We start from the raw sequence: 27,140 nt of genomic DNA on the forward strand, positions 1-27,140 counted from the left end.
AAATCTGAGGATAAAGTAAGATTTATAATAAAACAGGCATCATTGTAAATTTACAACGTGCCAGACACAATGCTTAGCTTTCACTGTGAATTTCAGTACATAATCCTTCCAACCACTCTGTTCTAAAGGTGGCAAAATCTTGATTTAGAGAGGCTAATTTGCCAAAAGCTACACTTCTAGGAAGTGAGACAACCAGGATTCTAAACCAGCCGATACTACCCGAAGCTTTAGGGCTTACTCAAACTGTTAAACTGGAAGCAAAAAGTTCAATGTCCTGAGAATGTGTGTGTGTGAGTGTGTGTGTATGTGTAATTATAGCATCGTATATATAATATGCTCAGAGCTAAAGGGAATATAGTACTTATGATACTTTCTATCAATCTTCATTTAAATAACACTTAATGACACTAAATAGATTTTAAAAAACACTTACTAAGCACCTCTATGCCAGGCAGTGTTCTACATAAAAAAACATAAAGTAGTAAGCAAGACCAATGCAATCCCTACTCTTTAAAGTATACAAAAAAATACGTAGTATTTTGGAAGACAAATCAACAGCAGTTGTGAATAAAAGATATAAGTAATAAAAATTCCCTTTTAAGAGATAAACATGTTTATCATTTCTGAGCTTGGAACTGTTTAGATCACAAGAAAATGTAAATCTGCACATTCTTGGAGAACTATCACAGAAATATGAACAAAATGAATTTCTTGAGTATGACTTCATGAATACAAAGAATGGAAGACTTTCCACTCTACCCATTACAATATTTCATAATCTGTGAGGTCTTATTACATGATTTGAAATAAACATTTATTGAAAGTTTGTATACATTTTTAAATAAATCAATACTTCCTTAAATTAAATTGAGAGGACACGCTAGTAAATTAGAGAATAGTTAGTACTTAATTTCATTGCTCAACTGGTTCTCATATACCATACTCTATGAAAGAACGATTTCTAAACGTTTTGAATTTCATCGGGCCAGGTAATATTCCTCTTTATACCCATAAGTGGAATGATTCTGTTGTATTGCCCAAATTAAGATACCTCTGAGATTGAAAGGAGGAGACATCAAATATGCCTGGACGGCAGGAGGAACCAGGATTGGCACCAAGATGCCTTGTGGGCAGCCCATTCGTCTCTATCTCTGCAACTTGAATGATTACCTCGACATTTTGCTGTGATTAGTGCTAGTGACTTTTTCCTTGGTGGAAAAACAAGAGAGCATGGTACCAAAGGTATTATATTAGTATTTGTCACAGCAGGTTTATAGTGCCATTAGCTGTGATCAGAGCTAAAAATACAGCAAAAGTGAAAATCCTTCCTTGCAGTAATAAACATGTATCTTTCTCAGTGGAGACAGACATAAAATGCATCTTCTGGTTCAAATGATGAGGTAAAGAAGGTGAAAACTGGTTGTTGTTGAATAGTTAATAATAAAATATGTAAAAGTTGTCCTCTGCTATCACTGCTGACCTCACTCCTTTTATCTGCACATTTATTTGTGCAGTGGCTTTAATGCCTGGAAATCCCTCAGTAGAAATGTTTCTGCCTTGATAGCTGCTTCTTACTAGGCTATTTCTCTCTCTTTGTCTTGCTTGAGTTTAATGTTGTCAACTCGATTACATTTGCCTCATAGTTATATGGAAATAGGTTGTGAGAGTAATAACTGTTAATTAACATTGGAACCGCATATCCTAAGTCTTAAAAGACACATTGGCGCACTGTTCTGAAAATAAAAGTGCCTCAAGTTTGACTTCTACCTTTGTAATTGCCTTTCTTCTCTTTTACTAGGAATTCTATAGAAATTATAATTTTTCCCCATATATAAACCTGCGGTCATGTACACATATCCTAAAGTAAGACTTCACTTTAAATTTCAAAAAACTACCATATGCAAGAATGCCCACAATGCTTAAGAACGCAATTTTTCTTTTTAAAAAGTAATATTATGCTGTATTTGATAAAGCCTATTCCATTCTACCCAGCAACATAATAAACCCAAGAGAAGTAAAAATGATTGCCAGATACGTACACTGTTATCTCCTTTACTTTCTGCTTATTAGTAGAGTTTTTCACAAGGGTGTTGGGAGAATGGAATAAAGCATAAGTCATATATAAAGAACACTTTAATTTTTTTTAATGTTTTTTTTATTTATTTTTGAGACACAGAGAGACAGAGCATGAACGGGGGAGGGTCAGAGAGAGGGAGACACAGAATCCGAAACAGGCTCCAGGCTCTGAACTGTCAGCACAGAGCCCAACGTGGGGCTCGAACTCACGGACCGTGAGATCATGACCTGAGCCGAAGTTGGCCGCTTAACTGACTGAGCCACCCAGGCGCCCCTATAAAGAACAATTTAAAATTAAATTCACAGTTCATTAAATTAGTTGGAATTTAAGTCTCCATATTTTATCTTCTAAATATTCATTCCATAACCATCAGTTGTTTCTATGCCCATAAACATTTAAAAGCCAGTGGACTTGCTACAAATTTCCCCCTCTAGTAATAGTTACTGAGAAATTTTTTTTTTAATATTTCAAAAAACATATTGGAAATCTGCAAAGATTCAAGAGGTATTTTGATCAGATTAAACTTTGGAAAAAGACACACATAGGAAAAACTAGCCATATTTAAATATAATCTCTTTCTAAAGACCCTGAAAGTATTTAGGAACTTAGAAAAAAAATAAGTGGCACTTTCCACCATGTCTGCAACGTGAGTAGCCATTCTTATTGTTTTTATATCAATAGGAAAATAGAAATAGGAGATGAAAGAGAGAGGTGGGACAGTGAAATAAGGTGATGAATAAAAATATTGCACAGAGAACCAAGAACCATAGTTAGAGCTACACCGTTCTATACTACATGAAAAGTTCTAGCATTAAATATTAAGTGCATTAAATATAATTTTAGCATTAAATGTAAAAATAGCAAAATAATTCTGCATGCAAAATTATAGGAAGCTTAGTAATGTTCATGGTTTTCACTGAACCAAAATGTGTTTCTACTCTCATCTATGAAAAAAATAATAATTTTTTTTCAAACCCTAAAAAGTGAACCAGAAGTATTCAGTTAAAACCACCACATTTTAAAATAGTTGCATTTTTTTTCCTCTGGAACATCACAAGGATTACAGTTTCGAAAATCATTTCCTGGTGACCAACAACCACAATGAAAAGAGAGAATGTGAAAATTAAATGGTTAATTTAGTCAACAGCTGAAGAATACAGTGTTCTGTAGACAAGAGACTTCCCAAGGGAAAGAGTGGGGTTAATGAGTCAATTTTAGAGCACCCACTTCCCCTGATGAACTTTCCTAAAACTGATGCACTTGGGATCTAACTTGCTAAGAGTCTATTTTCCAACCCACTGTCAAAAAATCGCCCATCTCTCTCTCTCTTACTACAGAAAGAATGTTTACACCTCTCACCCATCTAACTATGTTGCATTCCCCAAAGATCTAAAAATCTCTAGGTCATCAAATAAAGAGAAAAATTGAAATACTGCTGACAGCAAAGTCTACTTTAATCAAAGCAATATAAAACTCTTCCAGTCAATTTCATTTAGAGTGGTATTTCCAATAATATTGCCTTTCATTTTTAATAAAAATCACAGCAATGTGTACTTACTAATAATTCTAATTATAATTCAATCATTTAGAAGTTTCAGTCTTTTTATCAAAAGAAGTCAATATTTCATTTTATCTTATTTTATTTTATTTTATTTTATTTTATTTTAGAGAGAGAGCACACAAGGTGGGGGAGAGGGGCAGAAGGAGAGAGAGGGAGGGAGAGAGAGAGAGGGAAAGAGAGAGAATCTTAAGCAGGCTCCACACTAGTGCAGAGCCAGGCTCAAGGCTTGATTCCATGACCCTGAGATCATGACCTGAGTTGAAATCAAGAGTTGGACACTCAAATGGCTGAGCCACTCAAGGCGCCCCAGGAGTAAATTCTTTTAAAATTTCAAAATAAATCTATAATTTTTGTTGCAAGGAAATTACAATAAGGTGATTGATAAAATACTCTCAGCCACAAAAAAATCTATATTACATTGAAACAAAAGTCCATTAAGAAGTGTAATGTAATATGACTTTAAGGAAACAAAGAACCAATTTAAATTTCCCAGCTGTTACTGAAGAGCTTTCTATGTATTTTTAAGATGGATGTTGGTGAGTATCAATCATTGTGATTCTTAGACTTCATTGGATACATTTATAAAAAAATCTTTATCAGATTTATATTAAAACTTCAATATTTATAATACAGTGTAAATCATATCTATGCATTTTTAAAATATAATAAGAAATTTTAGGGGTCAACCTAAAAGCGTGCAAAAGAAGACATATATTTCCAAAATACTATTAGGCAATGCCCAAGCAAAAATAAAGCATGAAGACCACTACTAGAAGCAATGCCTTGCTCAATATGATCACATAAACTATCCAAATAACATAAATCTTCAAAATAGATTCGGGACGGCACGTTGAGTTTTACTTTATCAATTAGCATAATAAGGTAATTGCCAGCTTTTCCAGGAGTTTTCTGTGTTTTCAAAGACTGAGAAAATTCAGGATGCACATACATACAAAAGCCCAAGCCCACAATTCACAGAGATAAGCCCTGAATTTTCAGCTCTACCTCTTACATGTGAAATTGGCCAAATATCGTAATTAATGTGTTTTCCACCCGAGTAAATTCTCTCCTAAGACGCTGAATTTACACATGAAAGATCAATTTATTCAGACATCCAGTATTTTAACCATTAGCTATGAACATGAGAAACATGTAGAGGGTATTTACTTTGATGATGCAAAGGAATAATGATACAAAAAACAATTCAGTTTTCTCAAAATAGTTCTTGGAACTTAAGGTAAACTTTAACAACTCTTAAAATTATCAAAATTGGACTGATAGCTTTGCTTTATATGTCTTAAGGAAGATAAAAATAAATTATTTGAAAATGTGATATTTTAGGCATGTCAATTCATAAAAAAAATTATTTGTAAATGGTATGTGACAATTTTATTAAAATTTTCTACTAAATATTTCAGAATTAGGGGCATCCGGGTGGCTCAGTCGGTTAAGTGTCAGACTTCAGCTTAGGTCATGATCTCATGATTCGTGACTTCGGGCTCTGCATCGGGCTCTGTGCTGACAGCTCAGAGCCTGGAGCCTTCTTCAGATTCTGTGTCTCCCTCTCTCTCTGCCCCTCCCCTGCTCACACTATGTCTCTCTCTGTCTCTCTCTCTCTTTCTCTCTGTCAAAAAATAAATACACACTAAAATAAATAAATAAATAAATAAATAAATAAATAAATAAATATTTCAGAACCTAGTATTATAATAGCTGGCTCTCTTGTCTTTGCACATCTAATGTTTTCATCCACCAATCCATTCTTTTCTTGGGAAAGGAAATCACAAAGGGAAGGGTATCACTCCCCTACTGAAAACACTTGATAGTTTCTAATAAATCCCAGATCTTTACTGTAGCCCTAAGAACCTGCATGATCTGGTGGCACATCTCTTCCAGTTCTGTTGTGATGCCTCTCGCTTACCTTGTTCCAGTCTGGTTTCCTTTCAGCTCCAATAACTAATATCCTAGAGTCACGAACACCTTCTGGCACATTGAATGTCTTTCCCCACCACTACCACCACCCCTACTCCTCACTTATTTGCTTCTACTGAATCTTTCAACTGTAGCTCAGTAATTACCTCCTGAAAAAGTCTCTCTGATCATTCTCTTTCATAATACCCTGTTATTTCTTTTATCACACTTACCACAATTTATGATCACACACATAGTCAATGGCATGTTTGTTTGTTTGTTTTGTAATGTTTATTTGAGAGAAAGAGACAGAGTGTGAGCTGGGGAGGGGCAGAGAGAGAGGGAGACACAGAATCCGAAGCAGGCTCCAGGCTCCGAGCTGTCAGCACAGAACCTGATGTGGGGCTCAGACTCCCAAACCATGAGATCATGACCTGAGCTGAAGTTGGACACTTAACCTACTGAGCCACCCAGGTGCCCCTTCAATTGTGTATTTGTATTTATCTGTGTCTCATGAATGGACCAAGATCAATCTGCTTGGCATGTACCCAGCATCTTAGCACAGTATCTGACATGTGGTAAGTGAAAACTAGTGAGTGAATTATATAGCTCCACGGGAACAGAAAATATCAACTACCTAGATTATATATATTTATGTATACATCATCCTTATACATATTTATAATAATTACTAAACAACTAACTAAAAAACTGAATATAAAAACACAATGACCAAAACATACAAAAAGTAACCTGCAACCTGAGAGTTCTTCTGCACTTAATCTTATAATCATTTAACAACAGTCAGAGATCAGAGGTTTGTTGACATATATATACACTTACCAAAGGAATTTTCAGCAGCCTTCAAATTCACCCACACCAACTAAGGTTTGTTTGAATCACATTTATCCTACCCATGAGATTTGTTTTCTGATTGGTCTTCCTTTCTTCTCTCCAATTCACCTAACTTGCTATGGCAGGATTTGTTGTCTTCAAACACTTTCTAAAAAGGTATTCTTTCCCTAGTCACATTTTTTCAATTACATTTTATTTCCAATGGCAGGAAATTCTAAACCTCAGAAAGACAAGTAGCAATTCCCTTGATAATGTTGGGTACTCCCATTTACCATTTGTATTTAATTATAGAAAAACTTGGTATCTAAAAAAATAATAGTCCTGAGACATACTTTAGCATTAACTGTCTTAAAATTTGAAATTTAGCAAGAGTGAACTAACTTAGGAAGCATTTTTCTACTGGGGCGACTGGATGGCTCAGTCTATTAAATGTCCAACTCTTGATTTTGGCTCAGATCATGACCTCAAGGTCATGGGATTAAGCCCCGCATCAGGCTCTTTGCTGAGTGTGCAGACTGCTTAAGATTCTCTCTCTCCCTCTGCCCCAACCCCCACTTGAGCGCTTGAGCTCTCTCTCTCTCTCTGTCAAAAACAAAAACAAAAACAAAGAAAGAAAGAAAAAAGAAAGTATTCTTCTACAGCCAAAATTTAAGAAGAAGATGACTGTTGATAAAGCAAAGTGTTTATTACACAATAATTCTTATTTTTTCAAAGATTTTCCAAACAAGGATACAAATAGAATGGTTTTGAAATCAATATACTTATTGTTCATGAGAATGTGCTTCCATACATGATTAAAGAAGAAGAAAACTGGTAATACTTTCCTTAGAACAAAATGCGTTTCCTATTCAAAAAAACATAGCAGAGGAGATGGCTATTCACAAGGTATCTCCTCAAACTTATCAAAAAAATAGAGATAAAATTATTTAAAGCATAAAAAGTAAGCTATTTAGACTTGCCTTATTACTATCTTTTCTCTATTCACCTGACCACACTGTAAGGTAAAAAAGCACTTTTTACTTTTTAAAGTACTTTTCTGAGCTGGAAAATTCACATAAAACTAACCATGACAGCACAGAAATACTTTGTTTTTTTATTTTTTTAATTTTTTTAAATGTTTATTTTTGAGAGAGACAGAGTGTGAGCAGGGGAGGGGAGAGAGAGAGAGGGAGATACGGATTCCGAAGCAGGCTCCAGGCTCTGAGCTGTCAGCGCAGAGCCCGATGCGGGGCTCGAACCCACAGACCGCGAGATCATGACCTGAGCCAAAGGCAGCTGCTTAACTAACTGAGCCACCCAGGTGCCCTGAAGGAATGTTTTTTTAAAGGCCCACGCTAGGGGCGCCTGGGTGGCTCAGTCGGTTGAGCGTCCGACTTCGGCTCAGGTCACGATCTCACCGTCCGTGAGTTCGAGCCCTGCGTCAGGCTCTGTGCTGACTGCTCAGAGCCTGCTTCTGATTCTGTGTCTCCCTCTCTCTCTGACCCTCCCCCGTTCATGCTCTGTCTCAAAAATAAATAAACGTTAAAAAAAAATAAAGATACATGCTAAAAAAATAAAATTTTTCATGTTTATTGAAATTATCCACACTTTAGATATTAACTTTTACTTTTTGAATAAGACAAATCAATGTTCTTTTCTAATTCGTATTAAAATGATCCTGTAAGCTTATGTGAAATTTCTTATAAATGTGTATATTTACTTAATGATGGGATATGCCTACTTCATATTTAAAATATGTTCATGTTTAATATTAATACATCAATTAACATTAATATATTCTACACAGTTTTCTAAACGGCAGCATTAATTCTAGTGTTCTGTAATTGTGTGAAGTGAAGGCCAAAACTGCACTTTGGTTTATTTTGCATTGGAGCTATAGTCATTGGCTAGATTTCCCAGGCACTTCCCAATCAGCCTCCCTTTCCTGCGTGACTCTATGACTCACTCATGCCCAACTGCACCATTTCTTCACTACCTCATCTATTGTTCTTTCTGGAGTTCCTTGTCTAATAATGCCGTTTCCTTCCTCTCCCTAAACAGTGCCTAACTCCTCCAGTTCTGCTTGATCTCCTTCTTCCCAGGAGTTCAGAATTAAGTTTGAAACCATTATTTAATATGTAGAAAGGGAGCTTCCTGAGGGCAGAGAGCTTTGTCGCTTCGGTCACTACCCTACCTCCAGAGTCTTGGCCACTTCCCGGCATATTAAATGCACTCAGTACACATTTGTTGCACAATAGAACTGACAATAAATTAGCTTGCTCGTATCATAAGCAGTTCAAGCTTGCTTTGTTAGCCTCTCTGAATACATCACAACTTCCTCCTGTGACATGCCAACATTTAACAAATTTGGATCTGCAAGTCTGGTGCTTTCTCCTCAAAGCTCTAGTCCTACAAATGGACAACCTGCAGATGAATGGAATACTCAATGTCAAGGTGCCCTGTGGACCAGTTAGGTTTAATATAAGTATGAATAAATTGAGAGAGTAGCACTATGTTTATGCTTAATAGTCTCTAAACTAACTATGGTAAATATTAGTGATTTTTACCACTAATTTTTACCACTAAATATAAGTGATCCTTGCATTCAAATATGAGTAAAGATACAAACTAGAGGGGCGCCTGGGTGGCCCAGTCGGTTGAGAGTCTGACTTTGGCTCAGGTCATGATCTCATGGCTCCTGGGTTCGAGCCCCGTGTTGGGCTCTGTGCTGCCTGTTCAGAGCCTGGAGTCTGCTTCGGATTCTGTGTTTCCTTCTCTCTCTGCCTCTGCTCCACTCGTGCTCTGTCTCTGTCTGTCTCTCAAAAATAAATAAAATGTAAAAAAAAAATGAATAAAATAAAAAGATACAAACTAGAAATAAATCTTAAGGAATGCGTTTTGCTTTCGTAATTTTGTGATTAATGCCCAAAGCTTTCACTCAATACTTAACTGAAACTAGAGTGTAACAAAGCATTTGACTTCAGCACATATAACTTATGAAGGGCCAGGTTCCAAACACTGTTTACATGAATGTTTTCTTAGGACCAGTAAATGTGGCTTTCAGCTCTGATGTGAGCCCTTCTTTCCTTTACTGTACAGGGTGGCCGCAGAGGTTAACCCAGATTACCAGCCTGTCCTCTCCCCTTTCAAACCTCAGTGGCCTTTAATTACCAGCTTACTCTAATTATTCCATCTCATCATATTGTCTTGCTAATTGCTTGCTCCTAAGTCCCTGCATCTTTGTACTGATGTCTTCTTTTCTTCTCAGGGTACAATTTTATATTTTCAAAATACAGAATTAGTCGTTTTTTTTTTCAATGTTATCTCCTTGTAGAAAAAGGAGAAAAAAAATAACAAAGTTCAACGTGATCTCCTACATGTAAGAAATAAAGTGACTTTCCCTCAAATGTAAACTCCCCCAAAAAAATCGCTTTAAGAGGCTACCTTCATTGTTCTACCCCCAACACTATATTCCAGCATGTCCTTTCTGGTCTCTGAAGTTCAAGCTACAAAAAAATAAAAAATAAATAAAAAATAAAAATTTACTTTAAAGAGAATTGAATTAAAAGGTGAAGGTTGCTAATGAGTGAGCTCCATCATTTCAACAGATTTTATTTTATTTTATTTTATTTTATTTTATTTTATTTTATTTTTCTTCAACTTTGTTACAGAGCCAAAGAAAATAAAAAGTTTGAAGCCAGGGACCCATATGCTATTCAGCTGTATAACTAACTTTACCATTATGGTATATTCTTGCTTTGAACCATGGGGCAATGTTCCATCGAAAAGAACTGATTTGACTGCAATTGACTTTCTAAGATTTATAAAGATAAAATAAATTTGCATAGAGCATGATCAAAAAGTATTCTTTTTCCATTTGGGGAAGAAAATTATAGGCATGATTTCTCCTGAAGATTTGAAATATTTTCATTTCATATATGAGAAATATAAAAACTAATTTTGCCAATTCTTGCCTTAAAATCCTCAATCGCTGTTTATTTAAAAGACAGCTCTAAATCTGGAAAACTTTAGGGACCACAATTAATCAGGATGATACTTCACACAAATATTTACTATCTCTCCTTCTCTCTCATCAAAGCCAGAGTGCATCAGGTTTGAGATGGCAGTTGTCCAGAGGGATTTGCTCCCAATTATTTTGATCTCATGTTCTTTGTCTATGTGATGACAAAGCAATAGCGTGTTTTTCATCAAAGGCAGGAGATGCATTATTCTTTCTTTGATCTGTAAAAGGACATTCTTGAGTGGAAAGGTGAGAGGATAGACCCTAAGACTCTTTAATGCTTTAATCTGAAAATAAATAAACTACTCTTATGTGAAAAGTTAGAAATTCTTAAAAGCACAATTCCAAAATGAAGAGGTCCCGATTTTCTGTATTCATCTTTAAATCTTTAAATCCAAATGGCTCCTCCCCTTTTAGACTGTCATGCATCTCTGAGCCCCAAAATGTGGATATTTTACTCACTGGGAAGCTTTATATTATATTTTAAGCTTGAAAATTAAGAAGATCTTTGAAACTCAATACTCTATCTTCAAGACTGATATTGTCAATGTTCTTTTCTCTTCATCTTTTCTCTCAGTTTCTTTGAACCCCTGATTGAACTGGCATAGGTTGTTACGCTCTCTCCTTGCATTTTCCATGACCCCTTGAGCTCTCAACATTGTACTCATTTCTTTAGTCAGCTTACTTGAGACCAGCCTCCATTTTGCCTTGTAGCCCATTACTTACTTTTACTTTTTCCAGTGTGTGCATATGTGAGTGAGTCTGTAATGTCATTGTGTATGTCTTCCTCTTTGGATATGTATAAATAATAACAAGAATTAATCTATCAGATGCTCTCTCCATCTTTTAACTCAATTTTACTCCTTACATAAAGTTAGACATGGTTTTGATTCCACACTTCAAGGACAAATTCAGAAAATCACAAAATAGTGTATTTATTTATTTTTTGTGTGTGTCAGAAAGAGCAAGAGAGTGAGTCGGGGAGTGGAAGGGGGAGTGAGAGAGAATCCCAAGCAGGCTCCACGCTCAGCATGGAGACTGACGTGGGACTCTTTCTCACAACTGTGAGATCATGACCTGAGCCGAAATCAAGAGTCGTGAGACATTCAACCGACTGAGCCACTTAGGCACCCCTCAATTTTTTTCAACTGATGTTTGATTTCTACCTTATTCAATCCATAAAACATTAATTTGAAATAGATGATATGTCTAAACATAACACTTAAAACTACAAAGCTTCTAGAAGAAAACTTAGAAGAATATTTTCATTCCTTGGCTGACAAAGTTATCTTAGAACACACAAAAATACTAGCAATAAAGGAAAAATTGATAAATTAGGCTTTATCAAAACTTAAATATCTGCATATTAAAAAATCAAAAAATTAATAAGAAGGTATACTGGTGAAAATATTTACAACATACATATCTGACAAAGGACTTGTGTCCGGAAAACATAAATAACTTCTTCACCTTAAAAATTAAGATACAAACAATACAATAAAAATGGACAAACTACATACCAAATAGAAAAGTGGAAAATAAATATATTAAAAAGTGCTAACCGTTACTGGTCAGTAAGGAAATACAAATTAAAACCACCATGAAATATCCCTTCCTATCTTCTAGAAACAAAATTTAAACAACTGACAATATAAAATATTAGTAAGGATTTGAAGCAACTGGGCCTCTTCATACATTTCAATAATTCTATTCATAAGTATAAAATTTCCCCAAGCACTGAAAACATATGTCCACAAAAAGCATGTACATATGTTCATAGTGTATCTATTTGTCATAATCCAAATGTCCCTTATCAGGAGTGTAAAAATCACTAATATAATTACCAAACAAAATAAGAAAGACAGAAAAAAAAAATAGATTCTGTGTCAAAAGGTTTATTGGGGATAATATCTGGAAAAAGGAAAGATGGGAAGCAAAATGAACAAAGGGAGTTGTCAGACCAGGATGCATGTATGACAGTTTCTGCCAGGCCAATGGGAGTTCTGGAGCAGACTGGCTATTATTACAATCTATTGAGGGCCCTTGTGCCACCATCTTGTTCAACAGTTGCCTTAGGGATACTCTAAGAAAAGCGTGTCTTTAAGTTGTGGCCACCGGACTCGGTAGTTGACTGAGGATCGCCAAAAATAGTGTGGCTTTGGCTCAAAAGCTGAGGCAGACCATGCGGAAGCTCACAACCAGAGGCTGTCAGCTAACCACATTCCTGGCAGCTGACGACGAGTCCCTTGTGAAGGGGTATTTAGGCAGTACCTCTCCATGATTTTCACCCCGGAAGGTTTAAATTATGTTAAGTTTCAAAACTAGCCTAAGGTATGAGATGTTATGACGGTGATTCTCTTTAGGGAACAGAAAGACATTAGTGGTTAAAAAGAGTCATAAGAGTGGTTTCTGTGGTGCCAGTGAGGTCCTATTTCATAACCTAAGTGCAGGTTATGTAGGTGTGTTTATTTTATGATATTTCATCAGGCTGTACCCTTATTATTTGTGCCCTTTTTTGTATATATTTATTTAATTAAAAGAAGAGCAATTTCAATCAGTTCAGTAATGGGAATGTAAACCAGATGGTATCTTCATGAATGAGTGAGTGGTAGAAAAACTTAGACTACACACACACACACACACACACACACACACACCACACACAGCACAACATATAGATAACAGCTTCTGTTGTACTGTATTGAAAGACAAGATATTCATGAAGTTATAAGTGATTACAATACCTAGATACTTATTAAAGTGTCAGATTAAAGTCTAATGAGCTAAATGTAATCTAATATATAATAAAATTTGTAATTTAATGGGCTTTGAAGTATAGAAATAACCTTAAATTTAATTTAGATGTTTACAATATATTCATCTTTCCTGAAGCAAATTTCATTTTTCTTCCTTGAATTTCTATTTTTAAAGCTAACAGAAATGACATGTTACTAATTAAATGGTACTACGCAGCCAATGTTTGTGGAATTGAATTAAATCCATCCAAAGTAAACTGACACAGAAAATTGTATTTATATTATTTCTCCTGTCTTTAAGAGTCATACTTTACAAAAGCTAATGCTTTTCTTGTTTCCAATACATGTTCTGATAAAACCATCATATGCTAGGACACTATTCTAGTTCCTAGGAATGAAAAGATGAACACAACATAGCCCTTACCATAGGGAACTAAAATCATAGCATAGGAATATACGCTTTTGTAATCAATCATAATTCAGTATAATGAGTGCTATACAAGAAGCAAAAGAATGAAGATGTGGAAACACAGGGAAGAAAGATATTACATTCCTCTCTTTAGTGTGAGGGAAAAGACCCTCCTACTAAAAACCCCAGAGAAGTCTACTTTAAAGTGTTAATAAGAGTTCGCCAAGCAGATAGGCAAAGGGTGGGACTTTCAGGCAGGAGGAAAACATAATTAAAGGTAGAGAGGGGTGAGGATGAAATCTTATGATACACTTAGGATTGCTGAAGACTATAAGGTAATTTTAATTGTAACTGTAGCCCAGGTGGTGATGGAAGAAGGGAATAGAGAAAGACAAGTGGCCATAAGCTGGTATGTGTGGACTGGGACTAGACAATGAAACGTTAGGATAGATGAAGAAGTCTACAACAGTAACTTGAAATAATGCTTTGGGGGCGCCTGGGTGGCGCAGTCGGTTAGGCGTCCGACTTCAGCCAGGTCACGATCTCGCGGTCCGTGAGTTCGAGCCCCGCGTCGGGCTCTGGGCTGATGGCTCAGAGCCTGGAGCCTGTTTCTGATACTGTGTCTCCCTCTCTCTCTGCCCCTCCCCCGTTCATGCTCTGTCTCTCTCTGTCTCAAAAATAAAAAAAAAATAAAAAAAAAAAGTTAAAAAAAAAAAGAAATAATGCTTTGAGGACCGAGGATGGGATGCTGAAGAAAGACAAGTAATAAAGGCATAGAAGCCGGTGAAAGAAATCAGGGAGAGAAAAGGAAGTAGAGAAGTAGAAGGAGAACAAGTGGTTAAACCAGTGTGTTAACCCAAAAATCAAAAGGAGAGGAGGCCTCAAGAAGGTGACCAGCGGGGTCAAAAGTTTTACCGAAGTCATACGGGATGAGATACGAGAAAAGAACCTGGGATTTGGCAAGGAGAAGGTCCTGTCAACAGATGGTGGTGGCAAAGTCAGAAAGCAGGGGACCCAGCAGTAGAAAGGTGAGGAGTGGAGCAGGAGCCTGAGCTGGAGGCTTCAGAACCGTTGCTGTGGTCGTGCATCTTGAGAAAGGAAAGAAATGGATGAAGCATTAGTTTGAAAAGACAAAGCGAATAAAATTTTTTGTTTTAAAAAAATAGAAGCACAAAAGGCATCCAAATTGGCAAGGAAGAAGTAAAACTTTCACTATTCACAGATGACATGATACTCTATATAGAAAACCCAAAGACTCCGCCAAAACACTGCTGGAACTGAGACACGAATTCAGTAAAGTCTCAGGATACAAAATCAACATACAGAAATCTGTTACATTTCTACACACCAATAATGAAGCAGCGGAAAGAGAAATTCAGAAATCAATCCCATTTACAATTACACCAAAAACCATAAAATACGTAAGAATAAACCTAGCCAATGAGGTAAAAGATCTGTACTCTGAAAACGATAAAACACTGATGAAAGAAATTGAAGATGACACAACGAAATGGAAACACATTCCATGCTCATCATGGATTAGAAGAACAAATATTGTTAAAATGTGCTACCCAAAGCAATCTATACATTTAACGCAATCCCTATCAAAACACCGCCAGCATTTTTCACAGAGCTAGAGCAAACAATCCTAAAATTTGTATACAGCCACAAAAGACCCCAAATATCCAAAGCAACCTGGAAAAAGAAAAACAAAGCTGGAGGCATCATGATTTTGAACTCCAAGTTATATCACAAAGCTGTAGTCAAGACAGTATGCTACTGGGACAAAAATAGACACCTAGATCAATAGAACAGAATTGAAAACCCAGAAATGAACCCTCATCTATATGGCCAATTATTCTTCAACAAAGCAGGAAAGAATATCCAATGGGGGGAAAAAACAGTTTCTTCAACAAATGGTGTTAGGAAAAACAACATGCAGAAGAATGAAACTGGACCACTTTCTTACACCATACACAAAAATAAGTACAAAATAGATAAAAGATCTACAATTGAGACCTGAAACCATAAAAATCCTAGAAGGCAATATAAGTAATAACTTCTTTGACATTGGCCAGCAACTCCTTTCTAGATATGTCTCCCGATGCATGGGAAAGAAAAGCAAAAATAAACTACTGGGTCTACATCAAAGTAAAAAACTTCTGCACAGGGAAGGAAACAATCAACAAAACTAAAAAGCAACCGACAGTATGAGAGAAGATCTTTGCAAATGACATATCTGAGGAAGGGTTAGTATCCAAAATCTGTAAAGAACTCCTAAAACTCAATACCCCAAAAATGAATAATCGAATTAAAAAATGGGCAGACGGCCCGAATAGACATTTTTCCAAAGAAGACATACAGATGGACAACAGACACAGAAAAAGATGCTCGGCATCACCTATCATCAGGGAAATGCAAATCAAAACTACAATGAGAAATCACCTCACACCCGTCAGAATGGCTAAAATTAACAACACAAGAAACAACAGGGGTTGGCAAGGATGTGGAGAAAGAGGAACCCTCTTGCACTGTTGGTGGGAATGCAAATTAGTGCAGCCACTGTGAAAAACAGTATGGAAGATCCTCAAAAAATTAAAAATAGAACTACCCTATGATCCAGCGATCGTACTATTGGGTATTTACCCAAAGAATACAAAAATACTAATTCAAAGGGATACTTGCACTCTGATGTTTATAGCAACATTATCTACAATAGCCAAATTATGGAAACAGCCCAAGTGTCCATCGATTGATAAATAGATGAGTAGATAAATAGATTAATAGAATTGATGTGGTATATATATGCAATGGAATATTAGTCAGCCATAAAAATAATTAAATCTTGGCATTTGCAATGACATAAATGGAGCTGGAAAGTATTATGCTAAATGAAATAAGTTAGTCGGAGAAAGACAAATACCATATGATTGCACTCATAAGTGGAATTTAAGAAGCAAAATGAACAAAGGGACAAAAAGAGACAGAGAGAGGCAATCAAAGAAACAGACTTAACTACAGAGAACAAACGGATGGTTACCAGAGTGGGGGGTGGGGGGGATGGCTGAATAGGTAATGGGGGTTAAGGATTACACTTGTGATGAGCATTGGGTGTGTATGGAAGTTTTGAATCACTATATCGTACACCTGAAACTAATATTAGACTATATGGTAACTAACTGGAATTTAAATAAAAACTTTAAATAAGGGGCGCCTGGGTGGCTCAGTCGGTTAAGCGTCAGACTTCAGCTCAGGTCATGATCTCACAGCTCACAGGTTCCAGCCCCGCGTCCAGCTCTGTGCCGACAGCTCAGAGCCTAGAGCCTGTCTCGGGTTCTGTGTCTCCCTCTGTCTCTCTGCCACCCCCCGCCCGAGCTTGCACTCTGTCTCTCTCTCTCTCTCTCTCAAAAATAAATAAACATTTTTTAAAAATTGAAAAAAAAAACTTTAAATAAAAAATAGAAACACAAAAGTATAGTTGTAGGCTGAGTGGAATAAGTCTATAAAGAAGAAATAAGATACAGGAAATAAGAGGATTATCAGAAAAAAGCTTTTGTCTGAACTAGGATGCAAGTGAGGAAAAATGAGCATGTAAATAGGTTTAGAAGTAGAGGGATTGATTCAACAACCAAACTTGGCTAAAGACTAATGAGAGCAGAGCCGAGAAACATCCACTACCATTTCAAAGGAATAGGTCGGTAGCCAGAGCCTCAGGAACAATACATCTTACATGAAACCAGTCAGTGCCAGAATTTGACGGATGGTCTTACCTGGAAAACTTGCTTCAAAATACCCTACCCTGACTCAATTTATCTTGTGTACATGTCCCTTTTCTGTTTCCTTCCTTTCTCTTCTCTTCCTCCCTTATATTCTCCAGACAAATAACACATTTTGTGTTCTTTTTGTGCTGCCCCAGGAGAGACTCTGGCCCAGCGGCATAGGTCTCTTTCCAGAAGGGAGCCTTCTGGAAGAGAAAATCTGCCTTCTCCATCCCCCACCATCCTTCGTTACCCCTTTCTGCTTCCTGGAGCATTTGCACAAGATTTGACAACCCTAACTTGAGTCGGCCTTAATATACTAACGGTTCTGGTAAAAACAATAAGAATATAATAATCACAACAGCCATCTTTGAAGTTGAGACACTAAGGCACAGAGAGTGTAAGTTAACTTGGACAAAGTTTAACGGGCAGTAAGTGGTACTGAAAGTGTCAAGCCCAGGCGGCAATTACTCTGAAGTCCTCCCTTTCACTGTGACCTCTTTAATCCCATCAAGAATGGGTTTGAGAGGCCAACCTGAGAAAATGGCATTCATGTCCTCAGATATTGTTCTCCGAGTAAAATTGAGCTAAAAGCTTCAGAGATTTAGCTCCGAATTTGCAAAGGACCTCCAGTGGGCTTGCGTTTTGAGCATTTCCAACTACATAGTTTATGATTAATTCCATAACTATTCAAACTGCTCTCCAAAAAAAAAAAAAAAAAAAAAATCAAGTGAAGTTGAGCTGCACTCAACACTTTCAAGTACTACTAAGCTCTTTTCGCCTTCTCCGGAAAGCCACCACATCGCACACAGGATTTACTACCTTCAACTTGTTAAATATGGAGCAAGTGGATAAATTCAAGTGCAAATGGATTTATTACCGAAGTTTGTCCCTGTAAATTCACGTGTGCCAAGAAGAGTCAAAAATTTTAGCTCAATTTTTATTTCATTATATTTTTAAATTTGGGGCATATCTAATCTTTGGGATAAGTTAGAAACCTCAAACCACGTGGGGCTGGATAAAAATGAAATCCCCATTATCAGGAAAAAAACTACATGTAAATATGTCCGAATAATGATGTTTTTTAATTGTAATATACAGAGTTGTAGCTGCACTGAACATGCTCTATTAAACAATACTGTTAATATTTCATTTTCATTAGTGACACATCAGTGGGTGGTTAGTAAGGTAATCCTGCCTTACCCAACATTTTCACAATAACAAATATCATCAAATAATAATAATAGTAATAATAATAATAATAGCTAACTCCTAAATCTATGCCTCCTTTTTGTAAGTTATTTGATTATTGAAAGACTTTATATAAGACAAATCTTCCCCAAGTTGTCTGGCGTTTGAAGGAGAAGGACTTCAATTTAAGGGAACTGGCAGGCAAAACAACCAGCTAATAACTTGATGAAACAAGTTTTATTCTAGAAAACATATGGTAGATGGGTAGTTCTCAAATACAATGTGAGTCCACACTGGTACTAAAATAGAAGTTTACTCCACGTTCTGTTTAGATCAATAACTCCAACTGTGTATCAGGTTCACCCGGGACATTTGCTTAAAATTCATCCCCCGTACAATACCCTAAACATGTCTACATTGATGAAGCTAAAGTAGGACACACAAATTTGCATTTACATCACTTCTGGTAAACATGTTATCGTTGGTTGAGGCACATCCTTTCAAAAATGTGTGCTTAGAAGTAACAAAATCCTGAAGTCAAGAAACCTGAATGCGTCTAAGGATTAACTAGCTTTCCAAAAGATACCAAGCTTTTCCTACCCGTTCCACCTTGCAAATGTCTCTATTCTTCTTCGCTCCATCTGCCATCACTGAAATACTCAATACCCCACTTTTTTTGTGGCTAGACGTGGCTTTCTGTTTGACTCCTTACCTCTGATATTGCTTCCCGCCAATTAAATTCTCCACACCAATTATCTTTAAAGTGGCAACCATGCACTATTCAGTACCCAAGATGATTTACTGCACCTGCAGAAGATATATTATATATTTTTTTTCTTTTTAGTGGGCTTCATGCCCAGCATGAAGCCCACACACCACAGGGTTTGAATTCAGAACCCTGAGGTCATGACCTGAGCTGAGATCAAGATTCAGACTCTTAACTGACTGAGTCATCCAGGCACCCCTTATAACTTTTTTAAATTTATCATTTTTATTTGAAAAAATAAGAAATACAGCTTTACAATTATTTAGCGTCTGGAATTGATACAGGTACTCATAATCAATCTTCAAGTCATTTATTAGGATGTTACATTGGGAAGTAAAGGTATCTTGAGAAAACCTGGGAATTCTACAAGAAATAGTTTACAGTGGCCCCTAAACTCATTAACTCACCTTCAGTATGCTACATTGTGTGCCTGGTTACCTGATTTATAATTTTTATCACAAAGTTTTAATCTTCAAACAAATGGAAAGTTAGATTTTAAAATGTTCCTAAAATAAAAATTTGAGTTGAAGTTAGTAGACATATCATAAGCAAACAATAAGAAAATAGCAAAGCACACAATTCTAAATCTAGCTTTTGCCCTGCTGCATTACCAGATAAAAATGACAATGATGATCTAATCAAATTTCACAAATCATATAAAATGTGAAATGATCTATTATTATCGGCACTAATGGACTTCAGCTTAAAAGCCCATTAGATCTTGAGATACTGGGCCACAAAGTACAGCCATAAAATTTATAACTAAGTAAATATATTAAAATGAACTGGAAGCAGGTACTTTTATCCTTACAAAGGTGAATGATCATAGTGCTTGGTCATTTAGCTATTTGATCTACAAGACAAGCACAATGGCCCTAGTAAGACACATATTGATCACTTCACCTTTCCTTCAGTGGCTTCCTGCTACATTTGCCATAATTTACAAAACCCTTCTACTGTAGCATCTCACGTGCCTTTTTTTGGGTTGCTCTCTAGAAACTCTGGACTTCTTTAGTTCTATGAGATTTTCCAGGCTCTCTTTAGCCTGGGCTTCTCCACACTGTCTCCTCTGACTACAAAATTATTTCTCTTACTCCTTCTCCTATTTGCCTGGTTACCATCTATTCTTACCTTTCAGATTATACCTAGTAAAATAATTCCTTTTAGTGGCCCTTCCAAATGCCTTTAGACTAAATTAGATTCTTCTCTTCATATGTCTTCCTGGAATACTCTGCACTTTCACTATTAAAACACTCACACTTTATTGCAATTACTGGTTAAATTCCTTCTTTCGCCCAAAGTCAGTATAAGTTGAGGTCAGAGGCCAAGACTCTTTCACTGCTGTGTGTCCACCACTGCCATACATAACGCCTATTTAATTCTTTAAAAAAAATTTTAGTACCGTTTAGGTAAATACAGGCAAAAGCAAACTCATATGTCTTCAATTATTTCCTTAAAAACTTAGGTCACCGGGAAGTATAACAGAAGGGCCTGTGGTTTACATGGGACCAACAATCTGGATTGCTCAACTGAGTGACTCATGAGTAAGATAGTAATTTTACCTATACCTGGTAAAAATGTAAAATATTTAAAGATCCAGTGTTTTGGGGGAGTGTTTAAAAATTTAGAATTCTATTCATTTTTTTTTCTTTGAGTGGATCTTATAAAATAAATTGAAAAGACAAACAAAATCACACAGAATTCCTTATAGAAAATGAAAGTGCTACAGAAAAGGTAATAGGTTATTGTCATTTTGCCAATAAATATATTGACATTCTGACTCTCATTCAGCCTTTCAAACAAGCTGTATAAAGAGCTGCAGAGTTGGGGATGAGCCAATTTGTTTCAAAAGAAGAAAATTATGCCAACAGTAAAGTCCCTGGGACTGAATACTTGAAATAAGAATTCCAGGGAGACATCAACAGGGCAAGGTACCTTCTCTTAGGCAATGAACCTCAAGAAATTTCTCTGTTCTGATGATCAACCATGATGCTTAAGTAACTCAACTAGAATGGTTTTAATCATTGTGGTAAAGTTTATAATGACTTACTATAGTTAAGACATAAGAAATAATGAACTATAGCAAAGCAAAGTACCTAGATTTTGTTGAATATTAAATTTTCTATTTAGTGAGATAAGATTGTCCAATAGAATGAGGGATGGAAAGGGGTAAAAGCAAATTGTACGAGGAAACTTTCAAAAAATTAGCCTACTTGTCCATACATTTTCTTTCACTTATACCTATTAATCACTGTCTGTAGGTACAAATGTCTTTTTAAAATTAAATATAATTTATTCACATTCTAGCCTTTTTCTTATTGATGACATTAGCATTTGACATTCATTTTTGTGTCATTTAATACCTGGGTGTGTGATGTAGTGGAATTATATAAATATATAGATTTTTTACTGTACCAGCTATAATAGCAGACATAGTAAAAAGAATAATTCATATAGCAATCATGTAAATGCTCAATCATGAATATAATGAAAGAGCCATGCAATTTTTCTTACAATTTCATTTTATAATATGCCTTTATGAACTTTGATGTGTTTGAGGCAGCGCTCCTGAGCGGTTACTGTGATAGATTGGTTTAGGCTAACGATTTGGTCTCTTTTTAATGAAATTGCTCCTTGGAATGGGAAAATGTGGTTTACTTTGAGAATGATTCTGTTTAATGTCTTAGCCTAAGTGATGTTTGAGTGAAATTAACTGCTCTATGGTTCATGAATTATTTCTGGCCTCCATCACCATCCCCCGTAAAGAAACGTCAAAGGGAAAACAGGCTGTGGAACCTCACTGGTGATCACCATGAAATACGATAGGTGGCATTCCCGAAATAAAAAATCCTTGTCTATTTCTCATTCTGTCCTGGTGTTCTCCAGTTTGTCATCATGCACACTGAAGGGCTGAGTGAGGGATTTACATTGGCCAAGTCTCAAATAACAACATAGTACTTTATATTCGTGAAACATTCAGTTTCGGGGGATCTAAGCACTGTGACTATTACCGAAGTATTTTAGAGGTTTTTAGTTGCTAGCGTAAAGACCGTAAGATGGTAGGATGAGGATGATTACGTGTCATATTCAAGAAATAGCTTTCATGAAAGCAAAGAACTTGCACACGAGTGAAGACATGCAGATGGAAGGAAGCTGGTGTTTTGATTTTCACTTTGAGTCGTGGAAAGTGCACTGAAGGGTATTCTCTTACTGCTAATGGCCAGCTCTTTCTACAACTGTGATTTATTTTACTAGAAGCTGGAACAGGTGTGGTCTATCTTTGCCAAAGTTCATACCTGCCCTAGGCTTCAGGTTTCAGATCTGTTTAGCGAGATTGTTGAACGGCATGCAATCCAAGAACTTCTATCTTATTACACGGACAGGATTCTGACTTACTATTAAAGCCCTTATCGGAAAATCCAGTTGTGCATATGAGATTTGGAGAAATTAAACTTACATAATTTGAAGGGTATCCGTAAGAAGCAATGTCTTAAGAAAAGTTTCTTCCTTGAAAAAGTCTCAACAAAATAAATATTAAAGTTACGCAGATGCATAAACTGAACATTCTTTTTTTATTTCCCAAAATAAATGTCAGTGTTGGCCAAGGACCAAACATGGGACTTTTCAAAACTTGGAATAATTGTTATTAAAGTTAACAGCAAGAAAAGAAGGAGGTCAAAGGGAAATGTGTTCTGCTGCTTGGAATACAACATTTTTTGCCATGAACTCTATGAAAAAATAAATATAAGCAGGGAAAAGGGGAAAAAATGAAGAATTTCCATCTCCAATTAAATATAGGGTTTTCACCTTAGGTCAAATACCATTTACTGAAAATGCTTGACTTTATAAAAGATGTCTTATAATTGCCTTATTTCCTTTTAAAAATATACAGCATTGTGCCAGCAGGTACATTTCTGTTGCTGTTCACGGGACCAGTTCATTCGAGGTGCTGTGAACGTCATGCCCACTGCCTGGGAATGATCGCGTTTTTAAGATGGTAGGAAAGTAATTGCGGCAGATCAGTTCGCTGACCTCAACAGCTATAAATGGCTACATGTAATGAGGATAGGTAGATCAACATAGCTCAAGTGTTGAAGTGAAATTGTATCTTATTTCTGGCACCACAAATACTAACCTGATCCTTATCTGTCGAAGAAAAAACATTCCTCCTTAACAGACCGGCATAACTCTTTACGATTTCCGCATACCTCTTGCAAATTATGAAAGACCCATTGTATTAAAACCTGGGATAAACAGGATATTTAGGGCCTGTTAGTGTGAGCAGGTTAATCTGTAAATTTCCCTTTGTTTTAGAAATAGCTGAAGAAGAAAAGTGTTCAGTGCTCGTTATAGTTTTCAGATTCCCCTCCCTGTTCCCTCGCCACCACCCAGGCAGACAAAATTATGAAATAGGAAAAAAAAAAAGAATTATTATTATTAAAGCATTTCGTCTACTTTTGCATATTAAAAAGTCCTAGCCTGAGATAATCTACTTTGTGCCGCTAGTGAGCTGTGTGGCCTTGGCTATTGTCCTTGTGAAAAATACATCACTTCTCATGGGCTTCCATTGGCCAGATGATCATTTAACCCAATCTTAGTTTTAAACGTCCTTGTAAAAACAGTGGTTTTTTTTCTCCATTTTTGTTTTCTTAATTAAAAAAAATCTTAAATATTATCACCTCTACATACATTCTAATTTCAGAGGTTTTCTGAAATTTAAAATTTCAGATTTCCTAAAATTGGACATTCAGCGGCACTAAGTATATAGTGGAGAAATATTGTAAGCTTTGGAATTATAAAACCCTGTCATTAAATGATACTTCTTCAACCAGTTATTTGTCTTCTCCAAGCATATTCCCCAGTTGAAAAGTGATTTATGAAATCTTGAGGTCATATTCTTAGAATGATGGGAGATGAATTAAGAACCTATTTTGTAAATTACATAATGCATGATAAATTATAAACAAGCACCCATGGACCCATCACCAGTTTAAGAAATGGGACATTTCTAATGCATCTGAAGCCTCAGTGGGCCACGCAACAATTACAGCCCTCTTTTTCCACTATGAGGGGAACCCCTGCTGTGAATTTTGTTGTTTATGATACTTCGCAATTTGTTGTTTCCTTGCTAAATACATGTATCTCTAAACAACATATCTTTTAGTTCTGTATACAGGGGGAATTTATATCAGTGGTATTATACCTGATGTATTCCAGTGAAAATTGTTTCATTCACTCTACTTTGTCTTTGAGATTTACTTTTGCTAATGCAATGATATATTAATAATACAATGATAATAATTCTAGTTTCTTGTTGATAAATATTCAAGTTGTTTACAGTTTGAAGCTTTTATAAACAATGCTGTTTGAACATTCATGCACATGCTCCTGGTTCACATCTACATGAGTTTTTCTCTAATACCTACCAGGAAAACCACTGAGTCATTGAGAATGTGTATATATAGCTTTGCAAGATGTTAATTTTGTTTTTGTTTTTCCTCCAAAGTAGGTCTGTGAATATATACTCCCACCAACTTCTGTAGAAAGTGAATTTATTACTTGTTCATTCAAAAGGAGAAGAAACTTCCTTCTGGCATTTTTTGGAGGTAATTTTTGAATAACTTTTTCAAGTCCTTCCATGACAGTAGTTAATCGTGTTTTGTTTTGTACTTATCTTTGTGAAAATTTGGGGCAGATAGAGTGACAATGAACAAAATAAAGTTTATCTAATTTTAATTTCTTTACAGTTGAAAACCACGTTATGTTGTAACAATCCAACAGTTCTGGTTATTTATAATACAGCTGTACTTGTAGCACCATAAATCATTAACGTGGCTAGTGGTGATATGCTAGATGAGGGAGAGCAGTCACTCCTTTCTTCTCACTGAATATAAGTGTTTATCTACAACTAAGACCTTCACAGACATATTCACATACCGCCTACTAGACATCCCCACTTGGAGGATAAAAAGGCTCTTCAAATTCAAAATATCCAAAGTGAGCTTACTACCTTCCTCCTATCCCAGCCCTTCTCTGTGTCCTTACCAACCCCCTCCCCCCCCCCACTGCCATTTAGTGTTGCAAACCTGAAATCTGAGAGCCATCCTTGACTTCTCCCTGTCCACTACTCTAAATACAATCATTCACAAAATCCTCTCAATTTTATCTCTGTGCAGCCCACTTTTCCATCTTCACTGATATTCCCAACACTTTCCAGGCCCTGTGTAAGGGCTCTACACATCTTGCCTCTCTTAATTCTAATGTCAGGTGGTTAAATGGCAGTCTCCCTTATCCAAACTGGGAAGCAGACACTAAGAGAAGTTAAGCAATGTGCGTAAGGTCAGGCAACAACCAGATAATAGGGCTAGAATCCACACTCAATCTGATTACAAAGTCTCACTCTAAATGCCTTTGTCACCTTGTGACAACTCCAAACTCTTGCCTTGAAACTGGTCCCTTGTTTCCACTCTTGTTCTTCTCCAAGGTTTTCTCCACACTGCACCAGAAAAAAAATTTAAAAACATAGAATCTGGTATTTTCACTTCTTGGCTCTCAGTCTCTCAACAGCTTTCCATTTCTCTTTTTCTAAAATCAAGTCATTAGCACAATCTAAAAGGCACTTGCTGCCTATTTCTGCAACCACTCTGAGTAGAATATGCCCTTTTCTGCTAAAGATCCTCTGCCTGTTCTCTCTGAAAAAAATCTTCCTTCCCTAATTACTGGTAAGTAATTATTAACCTTTTTTTTTTTTTTTAGTTCTTTAAGTTTCATTCGAAGATAAATTCTTTTAGAAAGCCTTCCTGACCCAAAATCCAGGTCTTTTCACACCACTGGCTGCTATCACAGTAAATGACTTCAGCCTGATTATTAAGGTAAAATAGCAACAATGTACATTGATTTCTAACATTCCCAATTCTACTCTCTAGGGGAATTGGCTTATGCCTAGATAAGAATAAAGAAAATAGTTGACGTTTGTCGAGAACTTATTATATGTATCAGCAGTGGTACTAATTGATTTACATATTTTCATTTCATTATACCTTCTGTTAGAGATGTCCTATGAAACACTTATAACAATTGTAATAAACTGATTAACAGTGAAGTTGCTTACTATTTTTTTTTAATTTTTTTTTAACTTTTTTTATTTATTTATTTATTTTTGAGACAGAGAGAGACAGAGCATGAACGGGGGAGAGAGACACAGAATCTGAAACAGGCTCCAGGTTCTGGGCTGTCAGCACAGAGCCCAATGCGGGGCTCGAACTCACGGACTGTGAGATCATGACCTGAGCCGAAGTCGGACGCTTAACCGACTGAGCCACCCAGCCGCCCCAGTTGTTTACTATTTTTTACCACCTTTTTATATTCTATAATCAATAAGGGCTAAGATCATATCCTCAGTGCTTTGTCCATACACTGACAAGAATAATATGTAAAGCAAAAATATGTGTTGTTGTTTTTTTTTTTTTAAAGATGTAATTGTCAAGTTAAGACATTGCTTGAGTCCTCAGGTCAACTTATTCAAATAAAATTTTGTACATCCTACATTCTATTATCTAAACGAAATTAGGGGCGCCTGGGTGGCGCAGTCGGTTAAGCGTCCGACTTCAGCCAGGTCACGATCTCGCGGTCCGTGAGTTCGAGCCCCGCGTCAAGCTCTGGGCTGATGGCTCAGAGCCTGGAGCCTGTTTCCAATTCTGTGTCTCCCTCTCTCTCTGCCCCTCCCCCGTTCATGCGCTGTCTCTCTCTGTCCCAAAAATAAATAAACGTTAAAAAAAAAATTAAAAAAAAAATAAACGAAATTAAAGGATTCACTTTGCACCTTTAAACTTCAGATTTAATACACAGACTATGTC

The sequence above is a fragment of the Lynx rufus genome, unplaced genomic scaffold (assembly GCF_022079265.1).
Source record: "Lynx rufus isolate CCGP_SWC_20201006 ecotype Redwood Valley unplaced genomic scaffold, mLynRuf1.p SCAF_3, whole genome shotgun sequence".
Classification (NCBI taxonomy): Eukaryota; Metazoa; Chordata; class Mammalia; order Carnivora; family Felidae; genus Lynx; species Lynx rufus.